We start from the raw sequence: 23,874 nt of genomic DNA, 5'->3' as shown, positions 1-23,874 counted from the left end.
GACTCTATGCAACCACAGAAGAATATATTTTTTAAAAATTTGTTTATTTTTAATTGAGGATAATTTTACAATGCTCTGTTGGTTTCTGCCATACATCAACATGAATCAGCCACAGGTATACATATGTCCCCTCCCTCTTGAGCCTCCGTCCCACCTCTCACCCTAGAATATACATTTCTTTCAAGTGTCTATGGAACATTTACTCACATAGAACATATGCTGTGCCATAAGATGTCTCAATATACAAAATATTTTTTTAAACTTTTTCCACTTGCATTTTTTAAAGATTTATTTATTTATTTTCTAATTGAAGGATAATTGCTTTATAGAATTTTGGTGCTTTCTGTCAAACATGGCTGATTCATGTTGATATTTAAAGTAATGTAAACCACAGTCTGGCAATAATGGAATTAAATTAAAGATCAATAACAAATAAATCACTTGAAAACCCCTGTATATTTGGGAACTAAATGACATGTTTCTAGATAGGCCATGGGTCAACAAAAAATATCAGAAGATAATTTGGAAAGTATTTTGAAATGAATGAAAATGAAGACACAGCATAACAGAATTAATGGGATGCTCTTAAAGCAGGGCTTGGGGGAAATTTATAGCACTAAATGCCTAAGTTTGAAAAGGAGAATGATCTCAAGTTAGTAACCTCTGCTCCCATCTTAAGAAACTAGAAAAAGAAGAAATTAAACTCAGCACAGGGAGAGGAAACAAAATGATAAAGATTGGAGTAGACATAAATGAAAAACCAAAACAGGAGAGAAAAAGTCAATGAAACCAAATGCTGCTGGTGAAGATCAATAAAACGGGTAGACCTCTGGCCAGACTTATCAATAAAAAGGAGAGAAGACACAAATGGATGAGCAAAATCATATCACTACAAATTCCACATATACTAAAAAGACAATAAACAAATAGTATAAACAAATGGGAATTCCCTGTCAGTCCATAGGTTAAGACTCAGTGCTTTCACTGTTCCATCCCTGACTGGGGAACTAAGATCCCACAAGCCACACTGCAGGGTCAAAAAAATGTATATACAAATGTTGTTGTTTGGTCACTGAGTCGTGTCTGACTCTTTGCGACCTCATGGACAGCAGCACACCAGGCTTCCCTGTCCTTCACCATCTCTTGGAGCTTGCTAAAACTCACTTGCATGGAGTCGGTGATGCCATCCCAGCATCTCATCCTCTGTCATTCCCTTCTCCTCCTGCCTTCGATCTTTCCCAGCATCAGGGTCTTTTCTAATGAGTCAGTTCTTCGCATCAGATGGCCAAAGTATTGGAGCTTCAGTTTCAGCATTAGTCTTTACAATGAATATTCTGGACTGATTTTCTTTAGGATGGACTAGTTGGATTCTTGCAGTCCTAGGGATGCTCAAGAATCTTCTCCAACATCACAGTTCAAAACCATCAATTCTCTGGCGCTCAGCCTTCTTTATGGTCCAACTCTCTCATCCATACCTGACTACTGGAAAAGCCAAAACAAAGATGGACTTTTGTTGGCAAAGTTATCTCTTCTTTTTAATATGCTGTCTAGAGTGGTCATAGCTTTTCTTCCAAGGAGCAAATGTCTTTTATTTCATGGCTGCCGTCACCATCTGCAGTGATTTTGAAGCCCAGGAAAATAAAGTCTATCACTGTTTGTATGCCCATATATTTGACAACTTAGGAACACAAAAATGACCAAAGGTTCACCAGTTATTAGATTGAAGCCTTCAAGAAGTTAACTAACATTTCTCCTCCTGGGTCTCAGTTTCTTTGTCTGTAAAATTTTAGGATTGTTGTGAGGAATAAATACATGTGAAGGTCTTAGCTGTGACTATATTTATTTTCCTCCCCCTCAACATCTGGAATTCAGACTTGCACAGCAAATGAGGATCTGAATGGGACTGGGAAGAAACCATGTGATCCACAACCATCTACTTAGGAGCTCGTCGATTTGGTAAACTATACCTCTTTGAACTCTGATCTTATTTAATCTTAACTTTTGATTGATTTATTTGGCCTCGCTGTGCAGCTTTCGGGATCTTAATTCCCTTAATTCCCTGACTAGGGATGGAATTCCTGTTCCCTGAAGTGTAAGTGTGGGGGATCCCTTTACTTTTTTATTTAAAAAATTTTCTTGCTCACTAGAGAGTACTTACCAGGGCCTTGTGCATTAAAAGTCTGACTAATCACTCTCAATACATTGTGCGATAAAAGGATTTGTCCTTTAAATAACTGGAAATTTCAACAATTACGAGTACCCAAGGGAAAATAGTTTTAAAAACATCCTGTGTACATTCCTAGAATTTCGAGTGGTAATTAAAACTCACTCAAAACATTTTGCTAACCTATGACTCAGTGTAATTTAAGATACTCCTTAATCAAATGATCCAGTGTGTGGGTTTGTTTGCCTTCTGTGTACCGGTTTTCAACTGTTGGCTCCTCAGCGGAACCACAGAACACTGAAAATAGTGGAGTGATTATTTTCTCAAATTCTCCCAAGAAGAAATGACTAGTACCATTCTAGATGCATAGGAGGAAATTTAATTCACTATATAAGGTGGATGTCTTTGAGAATCAAGGCTGAACCTCCCTGTAGCACCGCAGTTCAAAAATGCTGATTTATGGAAATGAGACACTATCTACATACCTCACAGGGATGCTTTGAACATTATCTAGATAAAATATGTTGAACTCTCATGAGAAGCAAACTTAATACTATATTCTAAAGTAATACTGAGTTTCTGATTCATTATGATTAGAATGAAACTTTAAAAAATGTTAATTTTTTTAAAAATAAAGAATATATATTCTCTGCTTTAAAAATTGCCATTTCATACAGTTTTTTAAAAAAACTAGTAGTCATGTATGGATGTGAGAGTTGGACCATGGAGAAGGCTGAGCACTGAAGAATTGATGCTTTTAAATTGTGGTGCTGGAGAAGACTCTTGAGAGTTCCTTGGACTGCAAGGAGATCAAGCCAGTCAATCCCAAAGGAAATCAACCCTGAATATTCATTGGAAGGACTGATGCTGAAGCTGAAACTCCAATACTTTGGCCACCTAATGCGAAGGGCTGACTCACTGGAAAAGACCCCAGTGATGGGAAAGATTGAGGGCAGGAGGAGAAAAGGGTGGCAGAAGATGAGATGGTTGGATGGCATCACTGACTCAATGGACATGAGTTTGAGCAAACTCTGGGAGATGGTGAAGAACAGGGAAGCCTGGTGTACTGCAGTCCATGAGGTCACAAAGAGTTGGACATGACTGAGGCACTGAACAACAACATTTTAAAAATTGGAAAAGCAAATATATTGCTCAGAAACATACCACTTAGAGATTCTCAAATTAACATTTACCATTCATATCCATCCCGGTTTTTTAAAAATCATTTTTATATACTTTTAATATTTATAAGTGATGTTCTAGAAATTTGAAAATAAAGAATAGCTTTCCCTTTAACATTAATCAGCACAGAGAATTTTAAAGTTCAAAGGGATTTCAAGGGAAAACAGACCCAGAGATTGGAAATGAGTTTTGATTAAGGCAGGGCCAGCGCTGACACTGCACACTTCTGCTGCATGGTCTAGAGAGCTTTTCTCTTCCTCCACCATGCTGCCCATCATTGGAGCTCCGCTAATTTCAGTGTTTAATAGAATACTTCTGTCCTTAAAATGTCCTTCCCTTTTCCTGCCAACTATGCTTAAGAGAAATTGGCTAGAAAATAGGGGGAGAGAGGATTTGGTTAACACATTAATGTCATCCATTCATTCAAAGTAGCTTTTGAGAACCTGATTAGTTATATTTTTTTGTGGCTCAACTTTTTGTTGTTGTTACTAGTATTATAAAAGTGAATCCGCAGGTGAGACAGGGTACTAGTGAATGAAATAGTTCTAATTGCTCTCTAACATGTTTTTAATTTAATGTTGAACAAAGGCCAGTTACCCTACATGCAAATCAATAAACAAACAACCAAAGCTGATTGTTAGGCAGTGAGAAACACTGGAAGTTGATTGCTGCCTGCCTGGTTTCCTAACCACAGTCTAATGCAATTTGAGATAACCTTGAAGCTTTGCACAAGCCTGATTGAGATAGCTATTTTGAAATAGTTTCAAGTGGCCTATAAATGATTTCAGGTAGCCTGTAAATAATGTCAAACATCTCAAAGTGCTTTTCCAAATTCTGACGATGTTTAGCAAGAACTGAAGAAATACATTGATGAATAATAACAGAGAAATCAGGGAAGACTAGAACTGGGTGGTTTTAAGGGCACCTTGAAGGCTTTCTTGCCAAAAAGCTCTTTCCCATCACATGTCAAGTGCTTGAAATTCTTTCATTATAGACTGGAGCCAAATGACTAAATGACTGTCTTAGTGGGGATTAGTTTTGGGAGCTTAGGTGTGGGGACTGAGAAGGGAGCAATTGCTATGAAGAGCAGGTGGTTTCACTAGGTGGTCTCTTGAGGTCCGGTCCAGGTCCCTGGAGACAAAGGTGTAGAGGCTTTTGTCTAAAGTTTATTTTCCTTCTAAATGCAGTTCACTTCTAAAATAAGTCACTTTTTTCCCCAATAGTGGTTCACTTGGTTTAATCCATCTCAAAGTGCCTATATAAAAACTCTATGCCTTGTCACAACATTGTTAATCGGCTATATGCCAATACAAAATAAAAAGTTAAAAAATAAAAAAAGTAAAAAAAACTGTTCAAATGTACTGCTCCATTAGTTCAGTTTTTTTATTTTGATTTGAGTTTGCTTTCAAGTGAGATCTTACTATTTCAAAATGAACACATTTTATTTAGTAAAAGAAAATAATTTCATCCCTATCTGAATGGCGCATATCTCAAAAGATTTAAATTGCACTCCTGAATCCTCAAAGCATCAGAACAAAATCTATCCTTATAGCAATGCTAACAATGTCCAAAGCTTCAACTACAATAGAGAGAACATTGATCAACATCACAGTCTATAGGGTTAGGATGTGACCTGTGGTCCTTTGTAACAATGGTTGAATAGTGTATGTCCTTCCTTATCTGTCTTCACCTGGCTTTGATGTTTTCTTAAAATATGAAAGGAATGGATTTTAAGTGATCCATTTAAAAATAAAATGAATTACAGGGGGGAAGAGATAGTTAGGGGGTTTGGGATAGACATGTACACACTGCTATATTTAAAATGGATAACCAAAAAGGACCTACTGTATAACACAAGGAACTCTGCTCAGTGCTATGTGGCAGCCTGGATGGGAAGGGAGTTTGGGGGAGAATTTGTTGTTCAGTTGCTCAGTCATGTCTGACTCTTTGCAAACCCATGGACTGCAGCACACCAGGCTTCCCTGTCCTTCACTATCTCCCAGAGCTTGCTCAAACTCATGTCCATTGAGTCGGTGATGCCATCCAACCATCTCGTCCTCTGTCATCCCCTTCACTTCTTGCTTTTAGTCTTTCCCAGCATCAGGATCTTTTCTAATGAGTTGGCTCTTTGCCTCAGGTGGCCAAAATATTGGAGTTTCAGCTTCAGCATCAGTCCTTCCAATGAATATTCAGGACTGATTTCCTTTAGGATTGACTGATTTGATCCTTGGAGTCCAAGGTACTCTCAAGAGTCTTCTCCAACACCACAGTTCAAAACATCAATTCTTTGGTGTTCAGCCTTCTCTATGGTCCAACTCTCACATCCATACATGACCATTGGAAAAACCATAGCTTTGATTAGATGGACCTTTGTTGGCAAAGTAATGTCTCTGTTTTGTAACACGCTATATATGTATGGCTGAGTCCCTCTGCTGTTCTCTTGAAACTATCACAACATTGTTAATCAGCTATACCCAATACAAAATAAAAAGGTTTTTTAAAAAAATTTAAAAACTATAATGAGTTACAGACTAGGTATATTCAAAATGTCTGCCATTGCAGATAGACTAGTAGTGTGGACAAGTAGATTGAACCACTTTAAGAAGAACAGAATATAAGAATAGTGAATGTGTCAATGAGGGGCTTTCAGTAGTTGAAATTTGTAAACCCTTACCAAGATGCTGTATTAGGACAACAGCATTGTGGTTTTATGTTTCTTTTCTGCTTTCCAAGCTTTCTTTTAATGCTCTTACAATGTTTTTGTTAGTAACTATGTTTGTATATGTGCATGTATATATGTCGGAGAAGGCAATGGCACCCCACTCCAGTACTCTTGCTTGGGAAATCCCATGGACAGAGGAGCCTGGTAGGTTACAGTCCATGGGGTCGCTTAGAGTCGGACACGACTGAGCGACTTCACTTTCACTTTTCACTTTCATGCACTGGAGAAGAAAATGGCAACCCACTCCAGTATTCTTGCTGGGACAATCCAAGGGATGGGAGCCTGGTGGGCTGCCGTCTATGGGGTCACACACGACTGAAGTGACTTAGCAGCATGTATATATGTACACCCTACCTTGATTCATAAGAATCTAGTGATACTGTTTTTGCAAATTACAGTTTTAAAAGCTGTCAGTAGGAAGGCATTATAATTCAGTTGAATGAGGACTAGTTTGAGAAATCTGGGAATCCAGATTTTAACCTCATTTCTGCCACCATGGTCAAGTGATTTCCGGCCTTGGATTTCCCACAGGTAAAATGAAGAGGATGGACAAGATGGTCTCTAAGGTCCTTTTTCAGCCATCAATCCTTTGACTATTCTTGGTCAACATGTGTTTAATGATTATTCAATTCAAGCTCAAAGTACTTCAGATTTTAAAAGGTCCATTTAAGTTTAAAGTCTGTATCTACCAGAATTTTTGTTTGTTAGACTCAGAGCAGAAAAATAAACCCTATTTTTCTTGTGGCCAGTGCAGCCATCCTAAAGCAGCTCTAATAGCAGGCAAAAACGATAGTGGAAGGGCAACATTTGATAAACAAAAGGGCTTTTTGTTTATTCCACAGCCCCACTGAAAATGGTAACACTGCAGAAATAGACCAGCAAAAGGGAAAAGAGAATCTGTGTATAAACATCAGCAAGCTCATAGAAGTAAGAAGAGAAACATGGATCTGGGCATGAGATGAAATGAAAGCTGCCTTCTTTGTTAATAGTATTAAAGAGGGTGTGGGCTTTCAGTCCCAGTACTGACATTAAGAAACTGTGCTATCTGGGTTTAACTGCAGGAAGGTAGAAATCTTTTCATTTAAGGATAATGATATTAAGGTTGGTACTCTGAAGTCAAATTCTAAAATTCAGGTGCATAAAATGACAAAGTATGCTTCTGTGATCTAAGTATTATGGTCATGTTTGATCTCATCTTCCCTGGTGGCTCAGACGGTAAAGTGACTGCCTACAATGCAGGAGATCTGGGTTCAATCCCTGGGTCGGGAAGATCTCCTGGAGAAGGAAATGGCAACCCACTCCAGTATTCTTGCCTGGAAAATCCCATGGATGGAGAAGTCTGGTAGGCTACAGTCCATGGGGTCGCAAAGAGTCAGACTCGACTGAGCTACTTCACTTTCACTTGAACTCATCTATGGACAAAAAGGGTCCATATTTTATTGGCATTTTTCATTGTAAGTGCCTTTAACATATAAGGTCAGTTTTTTAAAAAAATTTATTGAAGTATAGTTGATTTACAGTGTTGTATTAATTTCTTCTGTACAGCAAAGTAACTCAGTAATAGACATACATATATATTCTTTTTCATTATAGTTTGTCATAGGATATTGAATATAGTTCCCTTTCCTATACAATAGGACCTTGTTTATTTATTCTATACATAATAGTTTACATCTGTTAATCCCAAATTCCCAATCCTTTCCTCCCCCACCCACCCTCCCCCTTGGCAACCACAAGTCTGTTTCTGTCTGTGAGTTTTTGTTTTGTAGATAAGTTGATTTGTGTTGTATTTTAAATTCCACATATAAGTGATATCATATAGTATTTGCCTTTATCCTGACTTACTTTGCTTAGTATGATAATCTCTGGGTCAATCCATGTTGTTGCAAATGGCATTATTTTATGTTTTTTATGGCTGAGAAATATTCCATTATCTATCTATCTATATGGGCTTCCATGGTGGCTCAGATGGTAAAGAATCTGCCTGCAATGTAGGAGACCCAGGTTCAATCCCTGGGTTGGGAAGGTCCCCTGGAGAAGGGCATGGCACCCAGTCCAGTATTCTTGCTTTGAGAATCCCATGGACCCTGGTAGGCTGCAGTTCATGGGATTGCAAAGAGTCAGACACAACTGAGTGACTAACACACACACAAATATCTATGTACCACATTTTCTTTATCCATTCCTCTGTCGATGGACATTTAGGTTGTTTCCATGTCTTGGCTATTGTAGAGAGTGCTGCTATGAACATACGGGTGCATGTATGTTTTTGAATTAGAGTTTTGTCTGGGTACATGCCCAGGAGTGGGATTGCTGGATCATAGCAACTCTATTTTTAGTTTTTTGAGTATGAACTTCCGTGGTCTTCTCCATAGTGGCTGCACCAATTTACATCCCCACCAACAGTGTAAGAAGCTTCCCTTTTCTGCACAATAAATTCAGTTGTTTTTAACTTTTTATTTTTATATTATTTTGAACTTAAAGAAGGATTGCAATAATAGTAAAAGAATTTCCTTGTATATTTCCCTAAGATTCACCAGTTATCTACTTTTTTTCCTCTATGTTAGTCCAGATCCTCTGAAAAGCATATGCCAATAAAGGATTAAGTGCACAAGAAGTGTATTTGAGAAAATGCCTGTCTCAGAGTAAATGAGGGAGCTGGGAGAGTTTGAGGGTGCTGTCAGACCACAATGTGATCCTGACTCTGGATGAAGGAGATAAAGAATAAGGCTCGGGGGGAAGTATTGTGGATTGCCATCTCATCTGAAGAGTTCCCTGTCTTCAGTCCTCAGCGGGTCTTTTGAGCCAAAGTTCAGTGACAAGGAATCCTGCATCTTCCGAGGTGTGGCCTTGGCACAAACAGTTTCCCATAGATTTCAGAAAACAGCACCCGAGGCCCTTGGTCACTTCTGCTCCCTGTAGTAGGGGGTCTGTGAGGTGTTTTCTTATGATTGCCACCATCTACCCCTTGGGTTACAATTTACTTTTCCATGTGCCTCTACACTTGATCCTCTAGCACTTTTCCTTCCAGGCCCCTGACAGATGGCCAGCCATTGACTACTGCCCAATAAACTGTACGCAGTTTCACCTCAGGCCACTTCTCTCTCTAGGCTAGTTGGTTAACGAAATACACTGCTTGGTAAGATATACTCCCTATTGTAGGCAACCTGTGAAGCACAGTGCCTTTATTATTCTGCCTCCTTGCCATGATCCATCTGAAAGTAGCAAAGGCATCATGTCCATTTACTCCTAAATACTCTAGGAAAAAAGACATTCTATACATAACCACAGTATGATTATCAAAACCAGAAAATGTAGCATTAAAATAATACTATTATCTAAACCACAATTAACATTCAGGTTGAACAACTGATCCAATTCTTTAGAGCTTCTTTTTCCTGGGTCCTGGATCCAATCTAGGATATGCTTTGCATTTAGTTACCATGTTTCTTTAATCTCTTTTAATCTGGAACAGTTCTTCAGTTTCCTTTCATCTTTTTTTGAATGCTGTAGGCCAATCATTTTGTACCTTGCCTCTAAATGCATTTTTTTTTTTGCTATTTCCAAATAGTTGGATCCTTGTGCTTGTGCTTAATTGTGTCTGACTCTTTGTGACCCCATGGACAATCCTTTCCCCTAGGCGTCTTGTGGTGTCAGAAAATAAAGAAGTATAAACAAATGACACGAACATCACAAAAGAACAAAGAAGCCAGTGGGCCCCCAAAGGTGAAATGTGCAATAATTTGTTCATCAAAATAGATAATGATAGCAACATATCACAATGCATTAAATATCTTATTGTATAGCACAGAGAACTATATTCAATATCCTATGATAAACCATAATGGAAAAGAATATAGTTTAATAACATTATATATATTTTATATAATATATAAACAATATATTATAACATTAATATTTTAGTTAATATTATAATAAAAATATATTATAATAACATATATATAGTGTATATATATATATATGTATAACTGAATCACTTTGCTGTAAGCAGTAACCAACACCGTAAATCAACTACACTTCAATTTAAAAAGAACAATGCATTAAATAAGAACTCATGGGTCCATACTGATATTAAATAATTATTTAGTTAATTATTAGTTGAGAGATTTTCTTCCTTAAAGTAAAATGCAACCTAATAAATCTAGAAGGAATCATGAAGTTAAAAAATCATTGATAGCTGGTAGAACTAGTGGGTGAAATTTTATGAGGAGAATATGCATGTAACATCAAAGCACTTACCCACAATGACTTATTAATTACAAAGGGGAAATAGCAACTTCACACTAAAGGAAACTGGTGGTTACTACTTGTCTTTGTCTATTTGGGCTGCTAGAACAAAATACCATAGACTGGGTAGTTGATAAACAGTAAACATTTATTTCTCACAGTTCTGGGGACTCAAAAGTCTGAGATCACAGCTCTAGCAGATTTGGTGTCTGGATGGGGAAACAGTGGAAACAGTGGCTGACTTTATTTTGAGGGGGGCTCCAAAATCATTGCAGATGGTGATTGAAGCCATGAAATCAAAAGACGCTTGCTCCTTGGAAGGAAAGTTATGACCAACCTAAACAGCATATTAAAAAGCAGAGGCATTACTTTGCCAACAAAGGTCCATCTAGTCAAGGCTATGGTTTTTCCAGTGGTCATGTATGGATGTGAGAGTTGGACTGTGAAGAAAGCTGAGCGCCGAAGAATTGATGCTTTTGAACTGTGGTGTTGGATAAGACTCTTTAGAGTCCCTTGGACTGCAAGGAGATTAAACCAGTCCATCCTAAAGGAAATCAGTCCTGAATATTCATTGGAAGGGCTGATGCTGAGGCTGAAACTCAAATACTTTGGCCACCTGATGTGAAGAGCTGACTCATTTGAAAAGACCCTGATGCTGGGAAAGATTGAGGGCAAGAGGAGAAGGGGATGACAGAGGATGAGATGGTTTGATGGCATCACCGACTCAATGGACATGAGTTTGGGTAAACTCTGGGAGTTGGTAATGGACAGGGAGGCTGCAGTCCATGGGGTCGCAAAGAGTCGGACACGACTGAGCAACTGAACTGAACTCAAGACCTGCTTGCTCACAGGTGGCCTTCTTCTCACTGTCAATTCACATGGCAGAGGAGTTCTCTAGGGCCTCTTTTAAAAGGCCTAACATGAGGGCTTTACCTTCATGACCTAATCACTTTCTAAAGGCCCCACTTCTTAATACCATCACTTCAGGGTTCAGAATTTCAAAATATGAATTTGGAGGGAGCACAAACATAAAGACCATAACACTACCTACACCAAGTGAGCAAAATTAACAGCAGCAATATTGAGATGATCTGGCATCATGTATCCCCTGATATGAAAAACGAACAAGGATGCAGTCACACTTTTATTATTCTTTTGTTATTCTTGTTGATCTAATCATTTGGAAGGTCTTCCCTGGTAGCTCAGATGGTAAAGAATCTGCATGCAATGTGGGAGACCTGGGTTCGATCCTTGGGTTGGGAAGATTCCCCTGGAGAAGGGAATGGCAACCCACTCCAGTATTCTTGCCTGGAGAATTCCATGGACAGAGGAGCCTAGTGGGGAAAGTTGAGTTGTAGTACTCTCCTAAATCTCATGTCATCATGGAGGCCATGGGACTGGCCTGGCTTCTGTGAGAGCTCATTGCCTTTGTGGGTGGGCCATGTCTTCTTTTTTTCCTACTTACTACTTCCATAGTACTTAGTGTTCCTGATCAAAAAGGTATAAATGATGTTCAACCTCACTAGTAATGGGAGAAATGCAAATGAACACAATAGTGGGTTGGAATAGGAAACGGAACAGTGTAGTGGTTAAAGGCATGGGCATTGGAACTAGACTGCTTCTATCTGAATACAAGCTTTATATCTTGCTAGCTGTATGGCCTTGGGCAAGTTACTTAACTTTTCTTAGCTTCAATTTCCTCATCCCTAGAAAGGAGTATAACACCTGTGGCGGATTCATGTTGATGTATGGCAAAACCAATACAATATTGTAAAGTAATTAGCCTCCAATTAAAATGAATAAATTTATATTTTAAAAAGTTAAAAAAAGAGAAAGGAGTATAACAGTATTTGCTTCCTATGGTTGTTGTAATGATACAATGATTTAATACATGAAAAGTGCTTAGAATAGAGCAAGTGCTTTGGAGAATGATTTGGCAAAATCTAGTAAACTTGAGAAGGCAATGGCACCCCACTCCAGTACTCTTGCCTGGAAAATCCCATGGACGGAGGAGCCTGGTTGGCTGCAGTCCATGGGGTCGCTAGGAGTCGGACACGACTGAGTGACTTCACTTTCACTTTTCACTTTATGCACTGGAGAAGGAAATGGCAACCCACTCCAGTGTTCTTGCCTGGAGAATCCGAGGGACGGGGGAGCCTGGTAGGCTACCGTCTATGGGGTCACACAGAGTCGGACATGACTGAAGTGACTTAGCATAGCACAGATAGCATAGTAAACTTGAAAATGCATATATCCTATGACCCAGAAATTCTGGATATTGAAATTGTACTAGACAGGTACAATTCCTAATCACCTCTCTAGTGAAACTCTCAGACATGGGCATAAAGACATATGTACGAAAGCATTTTCTTCAGTACAAAATAGAAAATAAAATTAAAAAGTAGAAACAATCTAATTGTCCCTGACTTGTGGAATGTGTAGATAAGCTATGATTTATTCACATAGTGGAAAGCTATATAGTTGTTAAAATGAACTAGAGCAGCTACCAGGGCAACATCAATCAACAGGAATAAATTTAAAAACAATGTTGCATGGAAAAATGAGACAAAAAGGGTAAATATGCACTATGCAATAAAAAATTTTAAGAATACATGAAACAATATAGTGTTTATATTTGTATGTATGAAAAGTACAAAAATATGGACAAAAATGATGCATGGCAATGTAACTGGTTACTCAAGGAGAGATATGAGTAAAGAAGTGATGGGTTGTATGAGTTTTTGCTGTATTTCTATTAAATAATGCATTATTTCTTAGAGAAAAAGAGACAGCCAAAGGAAATAAGGCAAAACAGTAACATCCAGTTAATTGGATAGTGTGATTATAGGTGGATTATTTTGTCATTTTCTTTATTTTTCGATATGTCTGAAATATAGGTAGTTTGTAAATGTAATGACTATCAGATGTGTTTCTTAAACTGAAATGCATTATATAACTATTAGGATATTATGATTATTCGTAGCAATACTACCATTATTCAGTTAATATATGAACATATAGTGAAAAGATGTTTAGGGTGTAATGCAGGTAGATAGTTCTAATGTTCTCATTTCCACTTAGGTGTGGATAAGGAAGGATGATTAACAAAAATAAAATGGTCCCAACATGGACAATTCCAGCTGATGCTGGAGGAAACCTGGAGAAGACCAAACACACACCAGTACAATTTCCCATCCTTAAAGTCTGGCTCAGCCATCTCCTCCTCTGTGAACCTTTCCATGAAGTCCCCCACCTCACTTTAAACTTGCTTTCCTGTGCTCCTGCAGCGTTTCATCACACGTGGTGTTCTTTTGTTTTTTTGAGTTTGTCTCTGACACTGGACTGTGAGACTGAAAGCAAAGACCATTTCTATTTCATCTCTTGCATCTCGTGCTGAGAATAACCTTTCTTATCTACACTTGAAGCCTCAGGTCAGGTTCACCTTGTCCGGGAGGCCCTTCCTGACTCACCTCATCTGACTTAATCCTCCTCCTCTGTGTTTCCATAGTACCCTAGCCAGCTTCTGCCATGGTGTGCATCACTCTGTATTATTATTCTATGTTTATTTTTCTCTCCATAGAGACTCTGAGCTCCTTGAGGTATCAGGCTCTATGTCCTCAAGTGTCCAGGAAAATGACTAGTTCATAGAAGGATCTCAATAATGGCATATTGAATTGTATTTAATTAAATCAAGAAAATATACTGAAAGTCTTAATTTATATGTGTGTAGCAAATACCCTAGCTAGATGGAGTTGAGGTATAGCTCCAGTCATATATAGAGATATACTATGTATGGAGTTGAATTATAACTGTCATTATTAATTTGTTTCTGAGTATCAATGCACTGTAAAAGCACCAGAACCCAGCTAAGAGTCTATACAGAAGAGATACTTTTCAAAATTATTGTAGTTAACAGGGGAGAGTAACGGTTTTGTGATGATCTTTTCTTTATGTTCATTATTCTCAAGCCGTGTCTGATCACCTGTTTAGTGGTAATGTGTAGAAAACATTAGCTGGTTAAACTTCTGTTAGCTTTGGAATAATGTTAGTTAATATTTATTGAACACTCACTGACTTTGAAGAAAGAAAGATATAAAGATATTCACATTTCATCCCTCCCAAAATATCTCCCAAGTACTATTATCACTTCATGTTAAAGATGAAGAAACCGAGACTCACTGGGGTTAAGTAACCTGCCCAAAGTCAATCAGCACTTAAATCTGGGTAAGGTGATTAATTACACAATTACACAATTACACTCGTCTCACACGCTAGTAAAGTAATGCTCAAAATTCTCCAAGCCCGGCTTCAACAATATGTTTACTGTGAACTTCCAGATGTTCAAGCTGGTTTTAGAAAAGGCAGAGGAACCAGAGGTCAAATTGCCAACATCTGCTAGATCATCGAAAAAGCAAGAGAGTTCCAGAAAAACATCTATTTCTGCCTTATTGACTATGCCAAAGCCTTTGACTGTGTGGATCACAACAAACTGTGGAAAATTCTGAAAGAGATGGGAATACCAGATCACCTGACTTGCCTCTTGAGAAATCTGTATGCAGGTCAGGAAGAAACAGTTAGAACTGGACATGGAACAACAGACTGGTTCCAAGTAGGAAAAGGAATACGTCAAGGCTGTATATTGTCACCTTGCTTATTTAACTTATATACAGAGTACATCATGAGAAATGCTGGGCTGAATGAAGCACAAGTTGGAATCAAGATTGCCGGGAGAAATATCAATAACCTCATATATGCAGATGACACCACCCTTATGGCAGAAAACGAAGAAGAACTAAAGAACCTCTTGATGAAAATGAAAGAGGAGAATGAAAAAGTTGGCTTAAAGCTCAACATTCAGAAAACTAAGATCATGGCATCACTTCATGACAAATAGATAGGGAAACAGTCACAGACTTTATTTTTTGAGGCTCCAAGATCACTGCAGATGGTGACTGCAGCCATGAAATCAAAAGACACTTGCTCCTTGGAAGAAAAGTTATGAACAACCTAGACAGCATATTAAAAAGCAGAGACATTACTTTGCTAACAAATGTCTGTCTAGTCAAGGCTATGGTTTTTCCAGTAGTCAGGTATGGATGGGAGAGTTGGACTATAAAGAAAGCTGAGTGCCAAAGAATTGATGCTTTTGAACTGTGGTGTTGGATAAGACTCTTGAGAGTCCCTTGGGCTGCAAGGAGATCAAACCAGTCCATCCTAAAGGAAATCAGTCTTGAATATTCATTGGAAGGGCTGATGTTGAAGCTGAAACTCCAATACTTTGGCCACCTGATGCGAAGAGCTGACTCATTTGAAAAGACCCTGATGCTGGGAAAGATTGAGAGCAAGAGGAGAAGGGGACGACAGAGGATGAGATGGTTTGATGGCATCACCAACTCAATGGACATGAGTTTGGGTAAACTCCCGGAGTTGGTGATGGACAGGGAGGCCCGGCATGCTGCAGTCCATGGGGTCACAAAGAGTCGGACATGACTGAGTGACTGAACTGAACTGAAGTGAAGCTGATTACAGAATCACTATTCTGAAACATCTCTGCTATATTGCGTTTTCTTTTTAAGACATTGTGGTTGACAGACTCTAAGATGGCCTCCAGCATTTCCAGGTGGAGCTAGTGGTAAAGAACCTGCCTGCCAATGCAGGAAATATAAGAGACGTGGGTTTGATCCCTGGTTTGGGAAGATCCCCCAGAGAAGGAAATGGCAATCCACTCCAATACTCTTGCCTGGAGAATTCCGTGGAGAGAGGAGCCTGGCAGGCTACAATCCTTAGGGTTGCACAGAGTCAGACACAACTTAGCTCACACACACACGCAATCCCTGTGTCCAGGTAGTGTGGGCTGACATGAGTGACTTACTTGTAGCTTAAAGAATATGACCCAGATGATGAGATACCTTCTGTGATTAGCTTACAATAGATTATAACCTGACTTTCTAGCTCACTCTCTACCTTGCTGTCTTTGATACAGCAAGTTGCCATGTTGAGGAGGCCCACATAGCAAGGAAATTAGGGTGACCTCTGGCCAATAACCAGCTAAAAACTGAGACCCTCAGTCTCATAGACCACAGGGAAATGAATCTTGTTAACAACCATATGAGCTTGGGAGCAAATCTTTCCCCAGCCAGCCTTCAGAAGAAAACTAAGCCCAGCTCAACACCTGCATTATAGCCTTGAGTGAAAGTTTGAGGCAGAGGACCCGGTTAAGCAGTGTTCATATTCCTGACCTACAGGAATGGTGACATAATAAATGGGTATTGTTTTAAGCTGTGAAATTGTGGCAATTTGTTGTGCAGTGATAGATAATTTACATAGACATTAAAGATACTGTTAAAAGGAACTTACATGAAGAATATTGTAAACACTTACATAAACTTTATGTCATGTACTTTTCTAAGTGCTTTACAGGTATTAACTCACTTAATTCCCCAAACTGCACTATGAGGTTGGTATTATTATTACCTCTAGAAAACAGAGGTACCAAGGTTTTCACTAGTTTAGTCACACATTTTGAAAATGGAAGAACTTAAATATTCATCCAGGCATTCTAGCTCTGAGAATCACCACCTTAACTACTCTGCTATATTGATTCTAATGTCATACTTTCTGGAAAAGGTTCATGAGAGAACTTGGCCACTAAACTTTAATTAGAAATGTTATCAGTAAACATTTATTTTGAAAGCACTGTGTCTTAAAAGAGCCACACCTAAAAACAGATACCATAAGGAAATCTATTTTTATCCATCATGGTTCTAGCAAGCAAGGTCTCCTTAAAGGTGGTCATGGAAGATGAAGGGTTGGAATATAAATAGATGAATCTTTGAATCAGTTGTTGGATTTCTTACCTCTCGAAATTCATGTTATTCTGGAGGTAAAAATTGAAATACTTTACGTATTAGAATCTTGGCATTTCATATTTAGTGCTGCTGTTTGAGAGAAGAAGATGGGTTTGTGTTCCAAACAGAACATTGAGATTGAAAACAAGATAAAAGAGAAATATTAGTTTAAACCTGGGAAAATTATACTTGATTTTCCATATCATCCCTACTATGCTGTCGAGCTTTATACAAATTAAAATATCTCTATACCAAGAAACACTTGCAGTCACCATAAATAGCATGTTTCTATTATTAGAATTTTGTAGAATGGAGAACTTTTGGGTGGTGGTGGTTTAGTCTCTAAGTCACGTCCAACTCTTGCAACCCCATAGACTGTAGACTGCCAGGCTCTGTCCACAGGATTTTCCAGGCAAGAATACTGGAGCAGGTTGCCATTTCCTTCTCCAGGGGATCTTCCTGACCCAGGGATTGAACCCAGGTCTCCTGTACTGCAGGCAGATTCTTTACCGACTGAGCTGCCAGGGAAGCCCGACCATAAATAGCATGATTCTATTATTAGAATTTTGTAAGATGGACAACTTCTGGGTAGCTGACAATAGTGGTAGCCATCCAGATCCCAATCGCCCAACATTTTCTCCTAAAGCAATACAGAACAACAAGAAAAGATTAAAAAAAAAACAACTACACAGGGCAGGGGAGGGGAAAAACAGTACACAAATCATGCCCTCACCATAACTTAGAGAAAGAATAGCTAAACTTCAGAATAACTAAGTAAAAGAAGAAATAAGACCAAATTACAGCCTATTATATCTCACATTCCCTGTCCTTCCACCTGCCCTCCTACAAGGCTCAGTGGTGAGCAAGGCTGACTGAGAAAACCTGAGGGGAAAGGGGAAGAAGGTAGATAGCTAAAAGGCCTAAATTTATATAAATACCACCAGAAAGACCAAGTTCAGACCACATTTTTAATAAAACATCTAAGTGGCACAGAGTATAAACTATAGGCAAGAGACTTATGTGTGATTTGAAGTCTTTAAAATACATGTACTTAGTCACTCCGTCATGTCCAACTCTTTGTGACCCCATGGACTGTAGCCTGCCAGGCTCCTCTGTCCATGGAATTCTCCAGGTAAGAATACTGGAGTGGGTGACCATGACTTCTCCAGGAGATCTTCCTGACCCAGGGATGAATCCCAGGTCTCCCGCATTACAGGAGGATTCTTTACCATCTGAGCCATCAGGAAAGCCCAAGAATACTGGAGTGAGTAGCCTATCCCTTCTCCAGGGGAACTTCCCAACCCAGGAATTGAACCGGAGTCTTCTGCATTGCAGGTGGATTCTTTACCAGCTGAGCTACTTGGGAAGCCCAACAATTAAAACACATAGCTTCTGGGGGAAAAAAACAAATAAAAAGCAACAAAAAAGAGCCCTTTGTCAACTGAGTAGTGAAGGGTAAAAGAATAAAAGGGATAAGATTTAGGGCCAACATGACAAAAGAGAGTCAAAAAATCAGAGAACACAGTAACTCTCCTCTATCACAAAAACGGAAACACAAATTTATTAAATATCTGGACTTTGCTAAACTGACAGAAGAGGGCGCCATTAAAATAGGAATCTCCTAAAAAAGAACACTATAACAAATGAACAACAAAAAGATTAACAAATCTCTACAGAATTATTGCTGAGAGAGAAATTTATAGCACTAAATACTTAAAATTGGAAAGAGAAAGGACCTTAAATCAATAATGTAAGTGACCACCTTAAAAAAAAACTAGAGAAAGAACAGTAAGATAATCCAAGGTAAGTAGAAGAAAGGAAATAATAAAGAGTAGAAATAAATGAAATTGGAAATAGGATAAAAATAGAGAAAATCAATGAAACAAAAAGCGAATTCTTTGAATTTATCATAAAATTGATAAACCTCTAGCAAGACTGAAACAGGTAAAAAGAGAGGCGGTATAAGTTACCAATAGCAGGAGTGAAACAGGGGATATTACTACAGATCCTTCAGCCACTAAGGAACAGTAAGGCAATACTATGAACAACTCTACTGACATAAATTCTAAAACACAGATAAACTGGACCGATTCCTTGAAACACACAAACCACCAAAACTTACGCAATACAAAAGAGGTAATATGAATAGTCTCATAACTATTAAAGAAATTCAATTCAGAATTTAAAAGCATTTATAAAAGAAATATCCTGACCCTGATCATTTAGCTGGAGAATTCTAACAAACATTTGAGAAAAATTAGCACCACTCCTCCATAAACTTTTCCAGAAAATGGAAGAGGATACTACACTTCCCAACTCACTATACAAGGCCAATATTACCTTAATAACAAAACCAGGTAAATGCTTGTATATATTTTTGCACCCTGGGATCTCCCTTACTCCATTTCTTCCTTTAATTTAAATGGCCACCTGTATATGTCTTTCCCTGCTGTGTTAGGAAAATGGGGGCTGGATATCCCAAGAATCAGAGGTTATATAAAAATACTGCAGATAGACAGCAGACATAAATATCTACCAAATGCTATCTTAAATTTTGGTCCAAACTGATCATTTGGAAATAGATTTATTGTAAGTGTTTAATTAGAGTGATTTCTTAAATCTGAACTAAATTGCTTTTAGAGTCCTTTTTCTTTGTAAGCATTGTAAATGCTAATAAATCCTGTTAATTTTTTTACTGCATGTTATGTTGAAATAAAAACAAAGTAAAATGAAAAAAAAAAAAAAATAACAAAACCAGATAAAAGCAATACGAAAAAGGGAAAACCACAGGCCAGGATATCTCATGATCTTAGATGCAAAATTTCTGGACAAAAATTCTTGCAATTCTTATATAAGAAAGAATTATACATCATGATTAAGTGGGGGTTTATTCCAGGAATATAAGGCTGAGTCAATATTAGAAAATGAAAGTAAGTACCTCACCAACAGGTTAAAGGAGAAAAATTGCATGTATATCCATTGATGAAGAAAAATGCTTTGACAAAGTTCAATACCCATTTATGATTTTAAAAAAGAGCTCCAAGAAAATTAGATACAGACAGGAATTATCTCAACTTGATAAAGAGCATCTATAAAAATCCTGCAGCTATCATGATAAAAGTGAAAGTGTTAGTTGCTCAGTTGTGTCTGAGTCTTAACGACACCATGGACTGTAGCCCACCAGGCTTCTCACTCCACGGAATTCTTCAGGCAAGAATACCAGAGTGGGTTGTCATTCCCTTCTCCAGGGGATCTTCCCAACCCAGGGATCGAACCTGGGTCTCCTGCATTGTGCGAAGATTCTTCACCATCTGAGCCATTAAGGAAGCCACTAGGCAGCTGCTATGATACTCAATAACAAAAAATTGAGTACTTTCTCTCTACGATCAGAACAAGGCAAGGATGTCTGCTCTCCATACTCTATTTATCACTGTCATGGCAGTCCTAGCCGACTCAGTAAAGCAAAAAAAAGAAATATAATGCAAACATGTTGGAAAGGAAGAAATAAATGTGTCTCTATTTTCAGATTACATGATTATGTGTGTAGAAAAGGAATTATAAAAATTTTTGTATAAGTAATGAGTTCAGCAAAGTCACAGTATACTGATCAACACACACAAGTCAATTATATTGCTGTATTACTACCAAAGAACATGTGGAAACAAAAATTAAAGATAAATACCATTTACAATCACTCCAAAAACTGGAATACTTAGATATATATAGTAAAGCAATTATAGACTATGCTGTATGCTGAAAATTTCAAAACACAAATGAAAGAACCGGGGACTTCCCCAGAGGTCCAGTGGTTAAGACTCCACACTTCCACTGCAAGGGGCGTAGGTTCAATCCCTGGTTGAGGAACTAAGATCCCAGGTGCCTTGTGGCAAAAAAGAAGAAAAAATTTAAAAAAGGAAATCAAAGAACTAAATAAATGGAGAGACATACTGTGCTTATGGATTGGAAGATTCAATAGTACAAATATTAGTTCTTCTCAAATTGATCCATAGGACCAAAATCACAACAATATTTTTATAGATACAATCAAGCTTATTCTAAAAACTGTATGAAAAGGCAAAGGAATCAGAATGGCTAAAAAGAATAAAGTGGGAGGAATCACTTTAAAAATTATTCCTATTTTTAAGACATACTACATAGGTACAGTAAGCAAGAGAATGTGGTAGGAACAGACACAGGTCAATGGAACAGAAACAGTCTAATGTGAATACCCCTAGTAGATTTTTAAAGTTTATTTTTGAAAGCTTTAGTGTAAAATTCAGTGGTTTTTAGTATATTTGCACAGTTGTGCAACCATGACCATTATCTAATTCCAGACCATTTTCATCACCCTGAAAAGAAATCTTATGTGCTCATAAGCAGTCATTCTCCATATCCTTATTCCCCCTTCTGCCACCTTGACAGTGATTAATCTACATTCTTTCTCTATGGATTTGCTTATTCTGGACATTTCATTTAAATGGAACCCTAAAATATGTGGTCCTTTGTGTCTACCTTCTTTTGCTTAGCATAGTGTTTTTCAGGTTTACCCGTGTTGTAGCATATATCAGTACCTGTATCAGCGACCTAGACAGCATATTAAAAAGCAGGGACATTACTTTGTCAACAAAGGTCCATCTAGTCAAAGCTATGGTTTTTCCAGTAGTCATGTGTGGATGTGAGAGTTGGACTATAAAGAAAGCTGAGTGCCGAAGAATTGATGCTTTTGAACTGTGGTGTTGGAGCAGACTCTTGAGAGTCCCTTGGACTGCAAGGAGATCAAACCAGTCCATCCTAAAGGAAATCAATCCTGAATATTCATTGGAAGGGCTGATGCTGAAGCTGAAACTCCAATACTTGGACCACCTGATGCGAAGAGCTGACTCATTTGGAAAGACCCTGATTCTGGAAAAGATTGAAGGTGGGAGGAGAAGGGGATGACAGAGGATGAGATGGTTGGATGGCATCACCAACTCAATGGACATGAGTTTGAGTAGGATCCAGGAGTTGGTGATGGACAGGGAAGCCTGGAGTGCTGCAGTCCATGGGGTCACAAGAGTCAGACACTACTGAGTGACTGAACTGAGCTGATCAGTACCTCATTCCTTTTTATGGCTGAATGGCCCAGTGGTAAAGAACCCTCTTACCAATTCAGGAGATTCAGGAGACAGGGATTCGATCCCTGGGTCAGGAAGATCCCCTGGAAAAGGAAATGGCAACCCACTCCAGTATTCTTGCCTGAAGAAACTCGTCGACAAAGGAGGCTGGCAGGCTACATGGGGTTGCAAAAGAGTTGGACATGACTTAGTGACTAAGCAGCAACAACGAACTGGGTTGCTTTCAGCTTTGGCTATTATGAATAATGCTGCTAGGAATATTTGTGTACAGGTTTTTGTATGCATATATGATTTGAATTCTCTTGGGTATATATTTAGGAGTTGAATTTCTGGATCATATGATATCTCTAACTTTTTGAGGAACTGCCAGTTTTCTTTTTTTTTTTCTGAAGTGGCTGCATCATTTTACTTTCCCACTAGCAATGTATGAGTGTTTCAATTTCTCCACATCTTCACCAACACTTGTTACTATCTATTTTCTTTTTTTGATTACAGGCATTCTAGTGGATGTTAACTGTTATCTCATTGGGATTTTGACTTGCATTTCCCTAGTAACTAATAATATTGAGCATCTTTTCACGTGTATATTGGCCATTTGTGTGTCTCGTTTGGAGAAATGTTTACTCAAATCTTTTGCTCATTTTTCAATCAGATTGTCTTTTTATTATTGAGTTTTAGGAGTTCTTTTTTAAAAATACTTACTTATTTTTGGCTTTGCTGGTTCTTTGTTGCTGAGTACAGGCTTTCTCTAGTTGCGGTGGATGGGCTACTCTCCAGTTGTGGTGCATAGACTTCTCATTGCGGTGGCTTCTCTTGTTGCAGAGCACAGGCTCTAGAGCAAGTTTCAGTAGTTGTGGTGCATGAGATCAGTAGTTACGGCTCACAGGCTCTAGAGCAAGGGCTTCAGTAGTTGTTATGCAGTGGCTTAGTTGCTCCACGGCAAGTGAAACCAGAGACTGAACCAGGGATCAAACCAGTGTCCTCTGTGTTGCAAAGCAGACTCTTAACCACTGGAGCACCAGGGAAGCCCAACAGTTCTTATTTTGGATATAAATAACTTGTCAGATGTATGATTTTCAAATATTTTCTTCCATTCTGTGAACTCATTTGCAGTTACTTCCCTTTTCTCTGTATCCCCCCACCAGTCCCCTAGAAAATAATCACCTGTTTTCTGTCTCTCCTGGTCTGTCTGTTCTGAACATTTCCTGTAAATGGCATCGTACAATGTGTGGCCTTCTTTTTCTGGCTTCGTTCTCTCAGCATAATGCTTTTGAGGTTAATGCATATTGTAGCATGTCTTAGTGCTTCATTTCTTTTTATGGCTGAATAATACCCCACTGTATGGATATGCCTTGCTTTATCCTTTCATCAGTGGATATTTGGGTTGTTCCACTCTTTGGTTATTATGAATAATGCTGTTATGTATGGACATTCATGTACATGTTTTTGTGTTGACATATGTCTTTTATTCTCTTGGGTATATACCTAGGAGTGAAATTGCTGGGTCACATAATGACTCTATCTTTGACTTATTGAAAAAATTCCAAATGGTTTCTACAGCAGCTGCAGTGTTTTCCTTTGCCACTGGCAATGTAA

The sequence above is a fragment of the Bos indicus x Bos taurus genome, chromosome X, assembly GCF_003369695.1.
Source record: "Bos indicus x Bos taurus breed Angus x Brahman F1 hybrid chromosome X, Bos_hybrid_MaternalHap_v2.0, whole genome shotgun sequence".
NCBI lineage: Eukaryota > Metazoa > Chordata > Mammalia > Artiodactyla > Bovidae > Bos > Bos indicus x Bos taurus.
The sequence above is the reverse complement of the archived record's forward strand: the minus strand, read 5'-3'. Positions refer to the sequence as shown.